Raw genomic sequence first — 19,135 nt, forward strand, 5'->3', positions numbered from 1 at the left:
TGATAGCTCACTTGTTTGTCTCCCATCAGTCTATGGATTCATGCAGGGAAGAGATGGTGACTTGTATACGAGACTGGGCAACCTGTGTCCCCATTGCCTAATGGAATACTGCTTTTTTTGTGTAGCAATAGAACTAATGGGAATGCATGTGTCTGAGGTCTTTACAAGTTAGAAGGTAAAAGATGTTGCAGGAGAGTCCATTGCAAATAAATAAGAGAAATTTTAGCTGTTACTCTTTAATAGGAAACAAGATATTTTTCATAAGCATTGCATTTTCTAAACTGAAACAGGTTTGACAATACATCAGAATTTCAGAAATTTGCAGACAAATGAAACATTAGTTAGTGAATGTGTCTGATAGTTCACATGCTGTACTTGAGGTTTGCTTTCTAGTTCCTTATTAAGTCATTCAGCCAGCATTATTTGAATCTCTCCTTCTTGATACCTTATTTTCTCATGGTCTCTAGGATACTCTCCTTTCCTGGTTGTCTGGTGACTTTTAGCTCTTCCATCTTTGCTTGCTTTCACCCTAACCCTCTCAGTGGTAGAGCTCTTTCAGGTTTTATTCAGATCAACTTCTTTCCCAATACCAATATCAGCAATGTTATCTCCCTTTCTGAGGGTCTCTGTGCCACCGTGGTATGTAGATGGTCACCACATTTTTATCTTTAATCTTTTTAATTACAGGTAGTAATTCATTTCAAAAGCTTGGTCAGAAGTAAAGGTAGACTGATGGGTATTTACAGCTGAAGACAGGACTTTTCATCAAATTTGGTAGTACCTCATTAGTGCATTCTTAGATATCTTCTCTCTTTAAAAATTGTGAAAAGCCCATACTCTTTGCTTTATTATTTTCTCCATGTTTATCATTCTTATCTACCCCATGACTGTACTCTCTGTTCATTGTCATAGGGCTACAGTGAGACATTTTCATAAATGTGGTGGCTCAAAGCAATAGAAATTGATTTTCTCACAGTTTCGGAGGGCATATTTCTGAAATCAAGGTATCAGCTTGATACCAGAGAGCCACACTCCCTCTGAAGACCCTTGGAAAGAATCCTTCCTTGCCTTTCCCTAGGTCCTGGTGGCTTGGCAGTCCTTACTTTTCTTTGCTCTGTATGTAACTATATCACGTCAGTCTCACTCTCTGTCTTCACTCAGCCTTCTCTTGTGTAACTCTGTGTGTCCTCTTCTCTTCTTAGAAGAACACCAGTCTTCAGATTTAAGGCTCATCCCACACAGTATGACCTCTTCTTAACTAACTGTATCTGTAAAGACCCTATTTCCATTGTTCTGGGTGCACATGAACTTTTGGGGGCAACTATCGCACTATGCTTTCTAGGTTAACCCATGCCAAATGCCAGCATTTGAGGCAGTTTTAGTGTACAGCTCATGTAAAATCTGGAAAGGTAGTTGCCTAGACTCTGCTGCCCTTGGGTGGACAAGTTATTTAATGCTCTGCATTCATGTATACAATGCAGAAGATCTGAGTCCCGCTTCATGAAATTAGTGCAAAGATGAAAGGATTTTCATATTTGTGCCATCATAGAACAAGGCCTAGCACAAAGTGGCACATGCTAGTTACTGATTGATATTAGGCTGTCTTTGTGCTTACTAGGCTTATGAAGATGTTTTCCTGAAAACTTTCTCCATATTCACTCCCCCCGCTCCTCCTTCACCTTCCTTATCTTCCTTCTTGATTTTGCATATTATTTGGTTGTCTCTCTTTCTCACTGTAGTCCTGTATGAGGAGTTGCAAGGAGTATACTCTGGTAGAGTAGATGGCCTTTATGCATCACCAAGGTCAATTCTGAACTCAGGAACTTTTGCACGGCTGAATGGCTAGAGATTGTGGGGCCTGTTGTGCCTCCATGTACCTGTGGTTACCTGGGATTCTTGGAATGTCAATTAATTTTCATATTTCCCTTGAAGTTTCTTATGTGACTCCAACAAAGAATTTCAGAGCTAAGGACCCAAGTGGCATTCTTGTTCACTCCTGCCCTCATAAGAGACTGTGCTTGAAGCTTGTTTGTCATTTTTTTAGAAATCTTTAAAAGGGATTCTCAGTTTTAAAGCTATTTTAAAAATCTGGTCCTGAGTCTAACGTTGGAGCTTTTGGTTGATGGAAAGATTTACCAACTCTGAGCATAGAGATAAATGAGACTTGGACTTTTGTTCAGTGAATATATGAGAGGAAATTGAAGTGTAAATCATTAAATTAAAATATAGTAGGAGAAGAGCAAGAAGTAGAAATAATTAACTTTATCTAGGAAGGAGGGTGGGAAGGAGTTTGCTAAGATGAGGTGACACCTGTTTTGAAACATGAAGGAAGCTTGTTGACTGATATGAACAGAGGAGAAGGAAACTAGCAAGACCTTCTCAGGTACCATGGCATCATAAAATGTGGCTTATTTAAGAACTACAAACAACTTGATTTTACTAGAGTTTACAGTACATGGTGGTTCTGTTTCCAGGACTGTGGTCTTTGGTGTAGTTTGTTGAAATTTAGGAAATTTTATTGACCTCAGGATATATGCCAAATCATTTGAAGTGATTATAATATCAAATTAACAAACATTTGCACAAGTGAATGTAGATTAAGTCCTAATGACTGAAATTTCAAAATTGGAGATTTGAAAAGTATTATTAATACTGGGTCATAGCATTTTCAATCTTCCTTGCACTTGAGGGCAAACCATGGCAGTAGCACGATCTTGGGCAGTGGTAGAGGATGTGCCCAACTGGGGGATTTATTTGCTAAAGTCAATCTAGAGCCTATAACAGATATGTCTTCCAGTATGAGTGGATTAGCACACTGAGTATTTATTTCTCATTTAAATAAAGTAAAAAGTGGAAGTTTTTGACTGATCACAAGGCATGGCGGGGGGCGGGGGAGGTAACACGTTAAACCAGAAGGGCAGAAACATGGCCCTGAACTTATTTGGGATCCAGGCTGATAGGTACTCCAGTTTATTCAGCAGAGAACTTACTAAGTTGCCTTGGGTGTACCTAGTCCAGTGGTGTACGATGGTGGTGGGGAGGACCCATCTCAGACCTGAAGTGACATACGTACCCTATACTCAAGTAACCTTGGGGAGAATAAGCCATAAGGCCCCATTAAATGCAAAGGAGGATGGGAAATGTGGTTCCTTGCTGGACACTGTTTCCCACCAACATCTCAGCTGGATGGAGGTGGACTGCAGATCTTTGGTGGACAACTAGCTGTGTCTGTAGCTGAGTGCATTACAATCTGCGGGGGACCTGGGGAGTTTGCCCAGGGCCCGCCTCAGACCACGATCTTCTTACCTGTGGCTTCCCTTGTAGCTAGTATCACAGATGTGTACCACCATGCTCAGCTAATTGATTGAGATGGGATCTTGCCAACTTTTTGCCTGGGCTGGCTTCAAACTGTAGTCCTCCCGAGTACCTGAGATTACAGGCATGAACCATGATGCCCAGCTCTTTCATTCAGGTATTGCTAAGACTAACTTTCTTGCTTCTAAAACTAAACAGATGAGGCTATTAAGAGAGGCAATCCTGAAAAGGACCAGGTTTGCCCATAAAGCAAATGACTCTATTCTTGCCATGTTGGCTTGGAATGTTTAGGCCTAATGCTCAGAAGAGAGGTTTAGGCCATTCACAGACACTTGGTAATTGAAGCTGTGAGCAAGGATATGCTCACTTAGAATTAAGTTGATCAGAGAGCACAGTAATGAGCTGAGGAACTCTAATGCTTTATGGTCAACCTGTAAGGGAAATACAAGAATTATGGTTTGTGAGAGAGTTGAGTCAATGAACTTGAGGTTCCAGTGAAGTAAATGAATGGGCTTAGTGGATGCAGTTGAATGAATAGACTAGGAGGAGAGGTGAATGACATTTGAATAGTGAATTTTGTTTTATCCAAAAGATAGAACATTTGGGAGTGGTGATAATATTCAGAATCCAACTGTGGGAATGAGTGAGCAAAATGCAGTAGAGAATGAGGTCATGGTAATCAAGGGACTGCAAAGCCATACAGATTAATTAATATATATTTAATCCCATTTTGACTAAAAAGGAATAAAAACTCTGTCTCCTATTAGGATTGTAAAGTATGAAAATGTATTTCACCTTGTGCATATATTTGAGTAAAAGTGGCACATTGTATGACACTCATAATACATTATGGTACATAATAAAACTAATTTTCACATAATATCTCTTGGGAAGGATTTGTTCATTCCAAATTTGAAGATTTGCAGTAGAAGGCTATTTAAAAATGATGAAAGATTACTTACCCTATTACTAAAGAATGTGTGTAACCTCCTCAATCTTGGCAGGTACCAGTAATGAAGTGCCTGGACTGTTGCATTTGTACCTTTGAAGGTGTTACTGTAAATTAAGTCCTGTGCCTATGCTTTGAAATCTTCAAAACTGAGTATTTGATCACCCATCTTTCATTACCATTGAACTGTTTCTAGCTGAACTTACCTCCCCCTCCCCTCCTTTTTTATAATTAACTAAAACCACAACCGGGAAAGAAAGAACATGAGTTATTGAATCTTGTTCTGAAAAATCCATTGAAGTTTTAATACCTGCAGGGAAATAGATAATTATCAAAACCATTTTGACTTACTCTCTGTTCACTAATTCTTACCCCTCCTCCCATGGTTACATAAAAGTGCACATTGGTTGACCTTTCTAGTTTGGGCCAAGTTGTAAAGTATAATTGTAAGATTATTTTTAAGATGATTTGAATATGATTGTTCAATTTGAAAAATGTTACAGCCTCTGTTCTCTTTAAAAGCTCTTTTTGAAATCAAGATATCTAATTGATATTAAGAAGTTACTAGTTTAAAGGGATGATGTGAATGAAAATACCAGTTTTCAGGCATGATTTATTTATTTCTAGTACTCCATAGTTGCCAGTGGTTTGTGTCTATATGCAATCACATTTGATAATTTTATCAGTAAATGATCCACAAATAACAATAAAAGAAGGAATTTTTCAGTTAAATTATTCTGGAATGAAAGTTCTTATTCTCTTATTTTGTTTAGACTCAAATCTTGACCAGTTCTGTTAAAGTTATATATATAAAACAATACAGCAATAAGAGAAAATTTGTTCCTTATCCTCATCTATAGCCTCATTTTAAATGACACATGTAGTAATAATGTATTCATTATTCCTCATAAAGAAATACATCCTCTGACTAGGCACAGTAGTGCCTGCCTGTACTCCTACCTACAGGAGACAGAGGCCAGCATGGGCAAAGGCTAGTGAGATCCCGCCGCAGTCAATAAGCCAGGCGTGGTGGTGCATACCTATTATCCAAGTATGTAGCAGGAACAGGTAGGAGGATCACAGTCCAAGGCTGGCTCTGTGCAAAAACTCAAGACCTTACCTGAAAAATAAGGGCTAAGGGTGTGACTTGTGATAGAGTAAGGCCCTGAGTTCAAACACACAAAAAAGCAACTTCTATTTTCAATGTATTTAAATTTCCCCATGAGCTCACCCTGCTGAATTCTTGGTTATTAAAAACAAAGCCTTGCTAGTTAATAGTAGTTTAGTTTCTTTGGGATTAAGTCAGTTTGGTTGGCTAATTCGCTTTGGTACAAAAACTTAATTTTATTTTCTCTTAAGCCCTTCTGTGTTACTCGGTTCTGTGGCATCTGTACCTGTCACAGGAACCTTCTTCTGTAGCAATGGGTCCTTTCCATCATTGGGGGTTCTTTGCTGCTGGGAATCTGGTGTAACAGGAGCAAAGAGGCCACTGGTTCTTTTTGGTGTTTTGGGTGGGGGCATCATAAAATACGTAGCACTGAAGCCCACAATCTTAGTTGTTTACATTTAGTTATGAAGACCTCAAGTAAAGTGCCTGTCCTTCTGGCTCCTGTGCCTTGGGTACCCACCAGCCTTCCCTGTGCGGCTGCAGCTCTCTGTAGACCCATGGAGTGTTCTGGATCTACATCGTCTCAGACCATGTATATCCTCAGCATACTGTGTGGCTATTCTGTCTTTACCCTCTTCTAAGCAGCATTAATCTTCCTTGTCACGTAGGGTGCTGAGTTGAATTGATAGTTGTCCTTCTTCTAGGGCAATTTGTTTTCAAAAATTACTACAAACTACAATAAGAAATACATTTAAAATTATGATCCAGTTTGATTGCAAAAATCTAACAGGAACAACTGCCTCACAGAACAATACTTATCCTTACTATTTGTGCTACAACTTGACATTTCCTATATTGCTGTAATAAATTTTTTAAAAACTTGAATGTTCCAGGAATGAGGGGAGGGGAATAAAGGAGAATGGTGGAGGGGGTGAATTCAACTATTATGTGTTTGATATATTGTAAGAACTTTTTTGTAAATTTCACAGTGTACCCCCAGCTAGCACAACAATAAAAAAAGAAAAACTTCAATGTTTTCACAGAGACACCCTTTTATCCCCCCAAAAAGGTTCAAGTCAGGTGGTAGGGTTTTGTGATGAGGTCACTTGAACTTGATCTCCTTGTTCTCTGTCTAGTCTATCTTTCCCTGTCATACTCTGCTAAGGCCTGATTTCATCCTGCATGTCAGACTGAGTGCTTTCTATGTTATAGGGAAATTCTGTGATCCATATTTAGGTGGGAACTATCAAAAGCCATAAGTTTCTTTAATTCTCTAAAAATGCTACCCCAAGACAGGCTGTTATATTAGATTTTCTGAGCCATTGTTTTCCTACTCTGGAAAAATGTGGTGAATACAAGTGGGGTTCATGCTGCCATTTTTTCCCTGATATTCCTTGTCAGTGAGAGTTTTTCAGTTAGCTACAGATATTAGTATTTTTTTTAGCTCTGTAGAACTATGTTGAATTGTGGTGCCCCTAGTGGAAAAAGTATGTTCTTGCAAGTTTTCACTGCCTAGTTCATAGTTTCCAGGAGATTCTTCAAATGCTATTTTATCTGAGATTCAGAAACAAATATGATGGAGTTTGAGGAAAGGGGATATTATTTTAAAAATTACTTGTCTGACATTCTAACAGGTGCTTCTAAATGTAAACAACAAGCAAAACTGCTTTTGCCAATATGAACAGAAACCCTCTTCTGAAGAGCAGTTATTTCATCTTCTTTTTACAAGCATAAAGTAGTGCCCAGAGTTTTAAGGGTCTTTTTCGTTATTTTTTGATTTTTATTGAAATGCTTATTATCTCTTGTTAACTACGTTAATCATATAAGTAGTGCCCAGTTTCTCAACCTTTTCCAGAAGAAGCCCCCAGTTTCCATTAAAGAGTTTTATGGGGGCTCCCCACATGTCAAATTTCACACAGCCGGCTATGCTGACTTTTTATAAAGGTCTTTGAATGCAGTGCCAAGGCCTCCCACTAATTGTTTTATGGGCTCAGTGTGGGATCGGCATCCCTGACTGGGGAAGCCCCATGTTAGAGGGCTGTGGGAGTGAGGAGTTGTCAAACACACTAAGAGCAAGCACTAAAAGAAAATCCTGGTTAGTTGTAATGTTGTTGCCAAGGAGCGGAAGCAGAGCCACAAAACATGCCAAAGGCTGTCTGATTTTAAGCAGTGACCCGATTTCAGAGAATACTCACTTCATTACACTTTTGGGAAAAATTCAAATCACAAATAGCTCTATTATTAACGTGAGTGCTCACTTCAAGAGTTGGTACTGGTAAATTATTGTTTTCCAAGTGATTAAAAAATACAACTAACTAAACATTTTTATGTGTTCTTTCAAGGAGAGATAACTCATCATGGTTATCTGTGAACATTTAGTCCTGGAATAATGTGTTCAAAGTTGTATGCTTTCCTTATCTTTTTTCCTCTGAGAAGGTTAGGGAACCGTGTTTTTTTTTTCCTTTCTTTAATCCCTATTAACTATTAAATTTTATGCATCTGTACTGAAAAAGTAACTTTTCTGAGCTTTAAAAAAGAGTTGTAGTGATAGAATTGAAAGTGCTCTTCCTCCTTAACCAGGCTTGATACTATACTTTTTTTTCACCCTCAGAGAAACTACTTGGCATTTTGAACCTATCTTTTCTCTAGAGACTGAAACAGGGTATTCTTGAGGTGTAGGATGACCGCAGAGAATGCTGTTGGCTTGCTTAATGATGAAATGTGGCCAAAATTATTAGAGATGCACTTCAGTAGATAGGAATAGTAATACTGTATTCTATAGGAAGATGTGCACACCAGTCTCCTTGTAGGATGATAGCACTCAAACTAAATGGCATTGATAGTTTTTTTTGAATTCTTGCATACTCTTTTAGGAAGTTGAAAGAAAAAGTTGTTTTCTTAGTAACCCAAATTTGCTAATCTTAAAAAAGACTCTTATTTCAAATCAGTCTTATATTAGCAATTCTTTATGAAAAAATATTTGTAATTCTCATTTTGTTAGTATGTTTCTTATATGTGTATATAACATGTAGCTATTTCTTATGCAGTGTGTGATATACATGTTTGCTGTTCTGTTATACTTTTAACACAATAGTTATGTGTAATATATAAAGCAAACCACAAATAAAACATGATGTATATTTTGTGCAAAATAAGTTAGATTTCTGAGACTACGGAAAGTAATTAATAGTCTGTTAATGTTTTGTTAACAGAGCTATTATTTTTCCTCTTTCACAGTTGGTTACAAGATTACAAAATCTAAAGCAGACAGATATAAAACCTTAATGGCAATTTATTCATCTCTGCGATGTCAAGAAATTTTCATCTCAATTATATTATACATTATTAAATAGTAAATAACTTTAGACAGCATGCTATTTGTATATGGAAAATTATAAGCCCAATTTTATATCTGAATGGTTCCTTGATAAGTATGTTTTGAATAAGAAAGAACCTGAGTCTAAACCAACCTTAATATTCACTATTAAGGATAAATTTTAAGCCACCTTTATAACTTCTATAAACATAAATTGATCATTATTCAACCCCAGATTATGTACTGTTTTAAGCATTGTCAACATTTCTTCTCTAGGCTGTAATAGACTTTCCCCTCTTTTGATTTCTGATGGGCCAAGTTGAATAGAGGACTCACCACTGTTTTCATGCTCTTACCAGGTTTCTATGTCCCAAAGGAACTCATATCAAAAGTGCAGTTTCATTGACCCATCTTTCACTTTGTCTCTTTAAAATGCTATAATCATGCAACTTATTCTAGTGTATAAATAATCTCTACAGAGCTTGTTTTTCATCAGACATTTTGCTTTCTAATTATTCTATTGAATATCTTTCTGTGCATTTTTATATACATGATGGTGAAGTTACAAAGTGAAAACAAAACTGCAACCTTAATAGTGACCTCACGGACATTTTGCTCCCTTTCCCACACTCCCTCACCAAGGGGCAGTGCTCTTTCGTGAAGCCATCCATGTGCAAGCATTGCGAACACTCAGCTGAGGACCATATGTGGAGGGGATGAGAGCTGGATGAAGGTGGCAGAGCTACTGTGACACCTCCTTGGTAGATTAGAGGAAAAAATGAGTACAAGGTCCCAGACTAAGACTGTGCAGTATAGGACACAGTGAATGAATGACCAAGCTGAGAACCCAGGAAATTCAGCATTGTCAAGGGAATGTAGAGAACAAATATTGACGATGATTGGGGAAAAAAGTAGTGTTATGAGTTATTTTCAATTAATGTTATCAATTGGCATATATGATTGCCTTAGTAACATGTAAGTATATATGTATATTTTTTAACTCTATACAGATAGAAAACTGAGTTTTTAGAGAGTTGAGTACCTAACGTACAGTCATATCACATGTAAACAGAGTTGGTGTACGACTGCAACAGACTTTTGTATTCTGAAACATTTTATGAAAGAAAGTATTAAGACTGAAGGTGCTATTTAGATATTGTATTTCACTTGTTGGTGATTGGTATGTTACAGATCCCAATATAGGAGGTAGCTGCTGACAATAGATGGACAATAATTATTGAATGAATTGTAGACCCACTAACATTTCCACAGGATAAATGATTGAACCTTTTTGAATTAAATTTCTCCAATTGAATAAGGATGAGTTTAGATTAATTATTTCTTTTTAATCCACAAACCTCATAGTTCAAAAGAAGTCATTTCAGAAGTTATTTTTATAGAATAGATAAAAATCAGACATGTTCTTGTTGGACCTGGAATAGTAGGAGAAAGGGCTACTTTCTCTGGTTTGTCCTTAGCCCTAGGCACAGTTTGAAATGTACTAGATTAGATGATCTTTCAGCTCAGATAATTTGGGTTCTAGATCTTTTTGTGATCTTCTGAAAGGACTGGCTCATGCTTAGACTTGGCCTTTGGAAAATCTACCCTATGACGTTAAGTATCAGAATAAGGAGTAAACTACTCTTGACAGTTGCCTTTGGCATTAAGTTGCTTCCAGTTATTATGGGATCCAATCTAACGATGCTGTGTCTTGACTAGTGTTATTTTGGGGAGTCTGATGCTTACTTTCATTTTGGAAGAAATCCCTGGCCTTTCTGAGAATGATTTTTCTTTTCCTCTCTGCCTGAGGCATGAAAACATTAACTTGACACATCTGTATTACTCCCTTTTGGCAACTGTAGTTACTTTTCTCCATTTTTTTTTTTCTGGGATGAGCAAGGTAAAGTTGGAGATTCAAAATTACCCAAACTATCAAATCAGCTGAACTACCTACTAGAGTAGTAGAGTGACTTCTTTCTGTTTATGTCTAGACAAAATGTACTTTATTCTTATTTTGGAGAAAAAGAATACCAATGACTTACTATTATTATTATTATTGTTGTTATTATTATTATTATTTTGCTTTACAGTTTGCTTTCTCAGCATTACAAACCTTGGAAGAGATGATGGTTCCTTGGAAGCCTAATGGAATACCTCATGATCACCACCTTACTTAGGAATAGACACTTGGGGATATTTTGTTTCTCTAGACAGTAAATACATTCTTGCATAATCCACCAGCACTTCTCAGAACAGGGACTGAAACAGGGCAAGGCTAAAGTCTCATGAATAGGATCAGAATATATCCCGGACTTGCTTGTTGGGGTAGACTGTTTGGCTACCTTCCCAACATTTGTTTTCCTCTTCTCTTCTATCATGTTTCCTGATGAGCATCCACGATTTTCACAGTCTGCCTTCACCTCCTGCTTGCATCCTAGGTCAAGACAGTCTATCTGTTTCATGATTCTGCTGGAAGATGCATGCAAGGTAGGTATGTGACCATACCAATTCACAAAGTGAATAACAAATTTTTTTGAGCATTTTAGAACAACAGTGCTTTTTCTTGCTTGCTGAATGTGAACAAGGGAAATTTTTAACCTCAGGAATTGCTGGCTGCTGTTTAAGAATAATGACCTAAAATGGTATAGTGGGAAAATGAAAAGGAACTGGTGTTTGGTTATTTCATCAAACCAGTGAATCAAGACTCATCCGAAGGTCATACTACTTATTAACTTTTCAGTTATGTAAGCCAATAAATCTTGTTTATGATTCAGTTAGCTTGAATAATTCATTGTCACTGAATGAATTACTATTTTTTTGTGGTAGTGGGGCTTGAGCCCAGGGCCTCATGCTTGTTCTCTATCACTTGAGCTATGCCCTCAACCCTTTTGTTTTTGAGATAGGGTCTCCCTAAATTTGCCTGGGTTGGCCTTGAACTCATGATCCTACCTTAGCCTCCTGAGTAGCTGTGATTACAGGCCTGCACTCTCACATCGAGCTGACACTAACTGAATTTTGCCTATATCAAAGTCTGGATCTTCCTAGTTGAGTTGACTTTCTTCAAAGTGAAATTTCCTGCCTGCTTAGACTTTAATCTTCTCACCTGTTAAGTCAAAAGTTTGTATGGGGCTATCCAGGATACCTATTGAGTCACTCTTTTCTTTTCTGTTTCTAATAATCGAATTGGTATCTGTTAGATCAGAAATTTGTTGACCCATTTCCTCCTATGTAGAAATCCTTTCTGCTACCATCGTGCAGGCCACAGTGATGATAGGAGTGTAGATTCCTTCCATAACAACAGTGTAATAGTCAAATACTTTTAGTCAGTTTCATAATCTGTGACTGCCTCTCTCTAGATGCAAATTTAGACAGAGATGGACAAAAGAATGATAAAGAGTAGTCAGTTTCCCATGAATCTATAATTCTGAAATGATAGACAACTATAGTGACACTAAGAATTAATGATACCATAGATAAGTGGTCTGTCTTGATGTAAGCCACTGAATTTTACTGTTGTTTTTCTCAATTGCATGCTGGCTTCCTAACCTCAGCCAGCCACATCCTAAGTGTTTTCAGCATTTAAAATAGTTATTTGAGAGTAGTTTCATGGACCAGCCCACATTTTCCACCCAGTGTTAGAAGGTCAAGTCAGAGCCACATACCCTAAATTCTAAGGCCATATCAAATTGAAATGTAAAGAAAAATCATAGAAGTACCTTGGACACATGGTACTGAGGAGGTTTTAATGGGAGGTTGGATACTTATGAGGACTTTAACCATCTATTCAAAAAGATAAGACAACCAGCAAAAACCCTTGTTCCTTCCTATTATTGCTTATACTCTCTCTACAACAAAATTAGAAATAAGGGCAAAATAGTTTCTGCTGGGTATTGAGGGGGGGTGGAGAGGGAGGGGGTGGAGTGGGTGGTAAGGGAGGGGGTGGGGGCAGTGGGGAGAAATGACCCAAGCCTTGTATGCACATATGAATAATAAAAGAAAAATGAAAATAAAAATAAAAATAAAAATAAAAACGTACAGTTGACAAAAAAAAAAAAGATAAGACAAAGAACTAAGTAGATTTTAAAAGGTGAATGGGTAGTGACAGTGATAGAATATTGGTGCAAAATAACTTTTATTGGTTTATGCCAAATGATGGCTGGAAGCAATAATAATTCAGTGAATATAATTAGCATTAATCCAATTTTATGCAGCAGAAATTACCTGTAAGGCACAAATTTCTTTTCTTCTCTCTGTTCCTCCTTTCTTCCCCCTTCCTCTTTCCCTCCTCCCTTTCTCTTTTCCTTTCTTTCTCCCTTTCCTCTTCTCTCCCTCCTTCCCTCTTCTCTCCCTCGTTGCCTCTCTTCTGTTCTCCTTCTCTCCCTTTCCCCCTTTTCTCTTTCTTTTCATTACTCCCTCCCTTACTCTCATCTCTCTGAAAATGATAGCTTTGATTTATTTGACTTAGTGATGAATGCCTGAGAAATACTATTTATGAAAAGTAGGTATGTCTATGTCTTGCAAGATCTTTAGTGGTTTTTCTTCTTAACAGATGTTTTACAAGCTTTGCAAATTTTTACTCTACTTAATATTATGCATAAAAATATTATATGGTCATATGTAGACATCAGATTCTTCTATTTTTTCTGTTATGTTGGATAGCCAGAATTTTGCAAAGTGTTTCTCCCTGTATTCCCAAGTATTACTTAAAGATATTTAAATTTTATGGTTTTTATTTAAAGCCAACCACAATATGAGCCTCAAAGAGTTTGCCCTGGATTTAGATGCATCTGCAATTTTGAGTGGATTCTCCAGGGACCTGTCTTATTTTGTTTTTCTCAATAACACCTTGTTAAATTTGGTGATCATGTCCAAAGTCAGCAATATATGCTGAGTTTTGTGAGTTATTTGACTGTATATTAGGTTTCATTTTTCAAAGTTGTCACTATATTCATTGAATCTTTTGGTGTTATATTGATTTATCGTGTCTCTGTCTTTGTGTGTGTGAATTATAAATGGCTACCTTTGCTTTTTGCACTTAAAAGTAGTCAAAATAGTACCTTTGAATGTTGTTCATAGGTGAAAATCTAATAGATAACATTTAGAAAACAAATGATCTCAAATTAACTTACATGTTGATATTTTAAAATATAATATAAACCATTTCATTTTATTTTGGAACTTAGTTAAAGGTATTTTTCCCCTTTGGTAGAATAATAAGAGTTAGTACCAAAATATATTCCCTTTCTCAAAATTGACCCAGTACTTACTTTCTTTATTTGAAAGCTATTTGTATATAATCCATTCTTCCAAAATTCTTAAGTTTCACTGACAGTACCCAGTAAACTCAGATGTCATGGATCCAAGCACAATTCACAGACCTGCGGAAAAAGGAAGGAACAATAAAAAATAAAAACTCCTGTGGACATACTGGTGAATTCATTCCTTATGGGCCACTGGTGAATTGATTTGGCTCCAAACCCATGCTAACACATTAACCTTTTCAATTAAATTCGGCAAACATTGACAGTTACTACGATGAAATCATTAGGCTCCTCTCGATGAGAAAGAGCTGTAGCACATTGTCTGTCTTCATAGAGGCAATGGATTATGAATGCATAAGGCAAAAGCAAGAGTAAACAGTATTGGGGACAACACAGGCACTATACAAAGCACAGGCACTCTGTGAGAGCTCAGAGAAGGGCAGAGTCAGATGGATGGAGAAAAATAATTCCATCGTGAGTTAGTGTTTGAGATCATAAAGGAACCCATGTTTGAGATTATTATTATTGAAGGATCAAGTGGCCTTTTGGGTGAGAAGAGATGGGGAAAGGAACCTTCCCTTAGCATAAATGACATGAATAAAGTTAGGGAAGTCAAAAACTGGGAAAAGGTAGACAAACAAAGTTCTAGAACAGCAAGGCTGAAGTAGTTGTGCCTGTGGAAAACTGCCATGTAATGAGTCGTAAGTACCAGGCCAGAGCGTGTTCCCTTCATTTGCCAGGCAGGGGAGGAAAGCAGTAACTTGGAACTGGGATTTTGGAGAGCATTTGGGACTCTAGGAGGACCTGGCATGCATTTGGGAGGGCACAGAGAGCGATGATAAAGGGTCTAACTGCATCATGGCAGAAGTGGTGGAAAGAAGACACAAGCCTGACACACTGAATATGTAGAATCCATTGTACTTGGTAGCTAACTGGATGTAGAGGAAGAGGAAACCGAGTTAAAGATAATTCCAAAGTTTTGAGGCTGAATGCCTCCAGGATTTTAACAGAAATTGGGAAATCAGAAGGAGGAGCTGTTTTGGTAAAAGGAATTTTTAAAAATTTTCTTTTATTCATATGTGCATACAAGGCTTGGGTCATTTCTCCCCCCTCCCCCCCGCCCCCTTCCTCTCCCCCGCCCCACCCACTTGCTACCATGCAGAAACTATTTTGCCCTTATGTCTGATTTTGTTGTACAGAGAGTATAATCAATAATAGGAAGGACCAAGGGTTTTGCTGGTTGAGATAAGGATAGCTATACAGGGCATTGACTCACATTGATTTCCTGTGTGTGTGTGTTACCTTCTAGGTTAATTCTTTTTGATCTCACCTTTTCTCTAGTACCTGTTCCCCTTTTCCCATTGGCCTCAGTTGCTTTTAAGGTATCTGCTTTAGTTTCTCTGTGCTAAGGGCAACAAATGCTAGCTAGTTTTTTAGGTGTCTTACCTATCCTCACCCCTTCCTTGAGTCACGGGGTTTTGAAAAGACCCGTCTATCACTCATGAGGACACTGACAAGGAACTTGGCACATACGAGGTTCGTAATAAATATCTGATATATGAGTGCATAAGGATCTAGGTTTTGGAGTCATAGGCATAGTTTAGGGTTCCACAGTCTCCATTTTCTTCCCATAATGAAGCCAGTTGGCTTCTATGACAGTACTCTTCTGATTTTTCTTCTGTCTTTCTGCCCCTGTGGTGTTTCTGTTTGTTTTCTGCCTGTTCTTATGAATTACTTTCCTTCAACAGTATCACTTATTTTTTTTTTTTTTTTTATTATTCATATGTGCATACAAGGCTTGGGTCATTTCTCCCCCCTGCCCCCACCCCCTCCCTTACCACCCACTACTCCCCCTCCCTCTCCCCCCAATTCCCTCAATACCCAGCAGAAACTATTTTCCCCTTATTTCTAATTTTGTTGTAGAGTATAAGCCATAATAGGAAAGGAACAAGGGTTTTTGCTGGTTGAGATAAGGATAGCTATACAGGGCATTGACTCACATTGATTTCCTGTGCATGTGTGTTACCTTCTAGGTTAATTCTTTTTGATCTCAGCTTTTCTCTACTTCCTGGTCCCCTTTTCCTATTGGCCTCTGTTGCTTAAAAGTTTCTGCATTAGTTCTTTTGCATTGAGGACATCAAGTGCTATCTTGTTTGTTTTTTTTTTTTTTTTTTGGGTTTCTTGCCTATCCTCATACCTCCCTTGTGTGCTCTCGCCTCATCATGTGATCAAAGTTCAGTCCCCTTGTTGTGTTTGCCCTTGATCTAAAGTCCGCATATGAGGGAGAACAGACAATTTTTGGTCTTCTGGGCCTGGCTAACTTTGCTTTGCTCAGGATCATGTTCTCCAGTTCCATCCATTTACCTGCAAATGATAAGATTCCATTCTTCTTCATGGCTGAGTAGTATTCCATTGTGTGTAAATACCACATTTTCTTAATCCATTCATCAATAATGGGGCATCTTGTCTGTTTCCATAACTTGGCTATTGTCAATAGTGCTGCAATAAACATGGGTGTGAGGTGCCTCTGGTGTAACCTGTGTCACAGTCTTTTGGGTATATCCCCAGGAGTGGTATTGCTGGATCAAATGGTAGATCGATGTCTGGATTTTTAAGTAGCCTCCAAATTTTTTTCCAGAGTGGTTGTACTAGTTTACATTCCCACCAACAGTGTAAGAGGGTTCCTTTTTCCCCACATCCTCGCCAACACCTGTTGTTGGTGGTGTTGCTGATGATGGCTATTCTAACAGGTGTGAGGTGGACTCTTAGTGTGGTTTTGATTTGCATTCCCTTTATGGCTAGAGATGGTGAGCATTTTTTCATGTGTTATTTTGGTTATTTGAAATTCTTCTTTTGAGAAAGTTCTGTTTAGTTCACTTGCCCATTTCTTTATTGGTTCATTAGTTTTGGGAGAATTTAGTTTTTTAAGTTCCCTGTATATTCTGGTTATCAGTCCTTTGTCTGATGTGTAGCTGGCAAATATTTTCTCCCACTCTGTGGGTGTTCTCTTCAGTTTAGAGACCATTTCTTTTGAAGAACAGAAGCTTTTTAGCTTTATGAGGTCCCATTTATCTATGCTATCTCTTAGTTGCTGTGCTGCTGGGGTTTCGTTGAGAAAGTTCTTACCTATACCTACTAACTCCAGAGTATTTCCTACTCTTTCCTGTACCAACTTTAGAGTTTGTGGTCTGATATTAAGATCCTTGATCCATTTTGAGTTAATATTGGTATAGGGTGATATACATGGATCTAGTTTCAGTTTTTTGCAGACTGCTCACCAGTTTTCCCAGCAGTTTTTGTTGAAGAGGCTGTCTTTTCTCCATTGTATATTTTTAGTGCCTTTGTCAAAGATCAATTGGTTATAGTTGTGTGGCTTCATAAATATGCTCTTTTATCTGTAGCTCTAGTAGGCAAAATTGTCATCTGATGATTAAATGAATGTGTTTAGTATTAGTATTATGAATATTTCTAATGAATATTTGAAATTCTTTATAGATTTCTCAGAGATAGAGTTTTATTTAGAAATGTGTTTATTGTGCAGACTCTAATCTTGATTAACTAAACATAGTTCATTCTAATTTCTGATTGAATCTTTTGAAAGCATAATGAACACTGGACGGGTCTACCTCTTACTGTATTGTTATGCAAATGAAGTGAAAGGTCTGAGTTTTTTTTCTAGGAGTCCTACTGTAAGAGAAAAATATTGTTGTTCAGCTAGATACAAATGTAGATAAACAGATGGTCTCTTTGCCTGAATGTTAAAACGTGCTCAGGAAGATGTGTAAAAGGATCACTACTTGCTCTTTGGTCTTTGATTAATATCACATATTTTACCTGTTTATATCCTTTCAAGCATTTTTATTTTATGTTCTCTACAAATGATAGCATGCAGTTCTTTAATTCTTACAAGCTCCTGTTGCTGTCTAATTGAAAGTAGGCAGGTAAACTCATAATAAATATATTCTGTACTGCAATAAATACTTAATAATTGAATAATAAATTGGGGTCGCTTTGCTAATCCATTTATGCCACATAAAATCTATAGCATACTCTTTTAATGCTGCATTTGTATCCTATGGTGCGAAGTATAATATAAAGTCATGCTAACTAAATATTTTAGATCATGGTAAATCGATTTTATTATTATGTAAGATTCACTTAAACAGACCAAACACGGTGAATGGTGACATAACTCTTTGAGTAGGTTTCATAACATATACACTTAAAGTCAACCAAACTAAATGCTTCTCAACAATTCCCACCTTCCCAGACTGGGGAACATGGAAACTTGGCTAAAATGGTTGAATAAATTCCTAAGCACTTTAATCTAATAGCTGTCCCAAAGCACTCCTCTTGCTTCCTATTGAGGCTTCGATGGTAGTCAGAGCCATTGCCAAATATTTGTTTGGTGTTTCTGTGAGAATTTTGACATATCTTAAAAATTGATGTATGGCGTGACATGCAGTGGAGAAAGTTAGAATCCATTCAAACATTTAATATGTGCCAGGAACCCTGCTTGAACTACTTTACATTTCATACTGCTTCTCGATTCTGTTTGTATCGCTTCTGTTATCTATTTACTGAAACTCTTTCTTTTTTTTTTTTTTTCCCAATACTAGAATGACTTTTTTTTTTTCATTTTTCTTTTATTATTCATATGTGCATACAAGGCTTGGTTCATTTCTCCCCCCTGCCCCCACCCCCTCCCTTACCACCCACTCCGCCCCCTCTCTCTCCCCCCCACCCCCTCAATACCCAGCAGAAACTATTTTGCCCTTATCTCTAATTTTGTTGTAGAGAGAGTATAAGCAATAATAGGAAGGAACAAGGGGTTTTGCTGGTTGAGATAAGGATAGCTATACAGAGCATTGACTCACATTGATTTCCTGTGCATGGGTGTTACCTTCTAGGTTAATTCTTTTTGATCTAACCTTTTCTCTAGTACCTGTTCCCCTTTTCCTATTGGCCTCAGTTGCTTTAAGGTATCTGCTTTAGTTTCTCTGCGTTAAGGGCAACAAATGCTAGCTAGTTTTTTAGGTGTCTTACCTATCCTCACCCCTCCCTTGTGTGCTCTCGCTTTTATCATGTGCTCATAGTCCAATCCCCTTGTTGTGTTTGCCCTTGATCTAATGTCCACATATGAGGGAGAACATACGATTTTTGGTCTTTTGGGCCAGGCTAACCTC

General features: G+C 37.6%; 1 protein-coding gene across 2 annotated transcripts in view; it reads left to right on the forward strand.

Annotated features, from left to right (window-relative positions):
* Bmpr1b (bone morphogenetic protein receptor type 1B) overlaps positions 1–19,135 on the forward strand; it is a 312,069-nt gene that overhangs the window by 63,913 nt on the left and 229,021 nt on the right. Inside the window, exon 1 of one of the 2 annotated variants that reach the window (XM_074041400.1) lies at positions 11,157–11,175. The exons of the other annotated variant lie outside the window; for it this stretch is intronic. The gene's annotated coding sequence lies outside the window, so the exon portion shown is untranslated. Of the gene's footprint in view, positions 1–11,156; positions 11,176–19,135 lie in introns of those variants that run through there. 2 annotated transcript variants of the gene reach the window in all.

Source organism: Castor canadensis, chromosome 9, assembly GCF_047511655.1.
Source record: "Castor canadensis chromosome 9, mCasCan1.hap1v2, whole genome shotgun sequence".
NCBI lineage: Eukaryota > Metazoa > Chordata > Mammalia > Rodentia > Castoridae > Castor > Castor canadensis.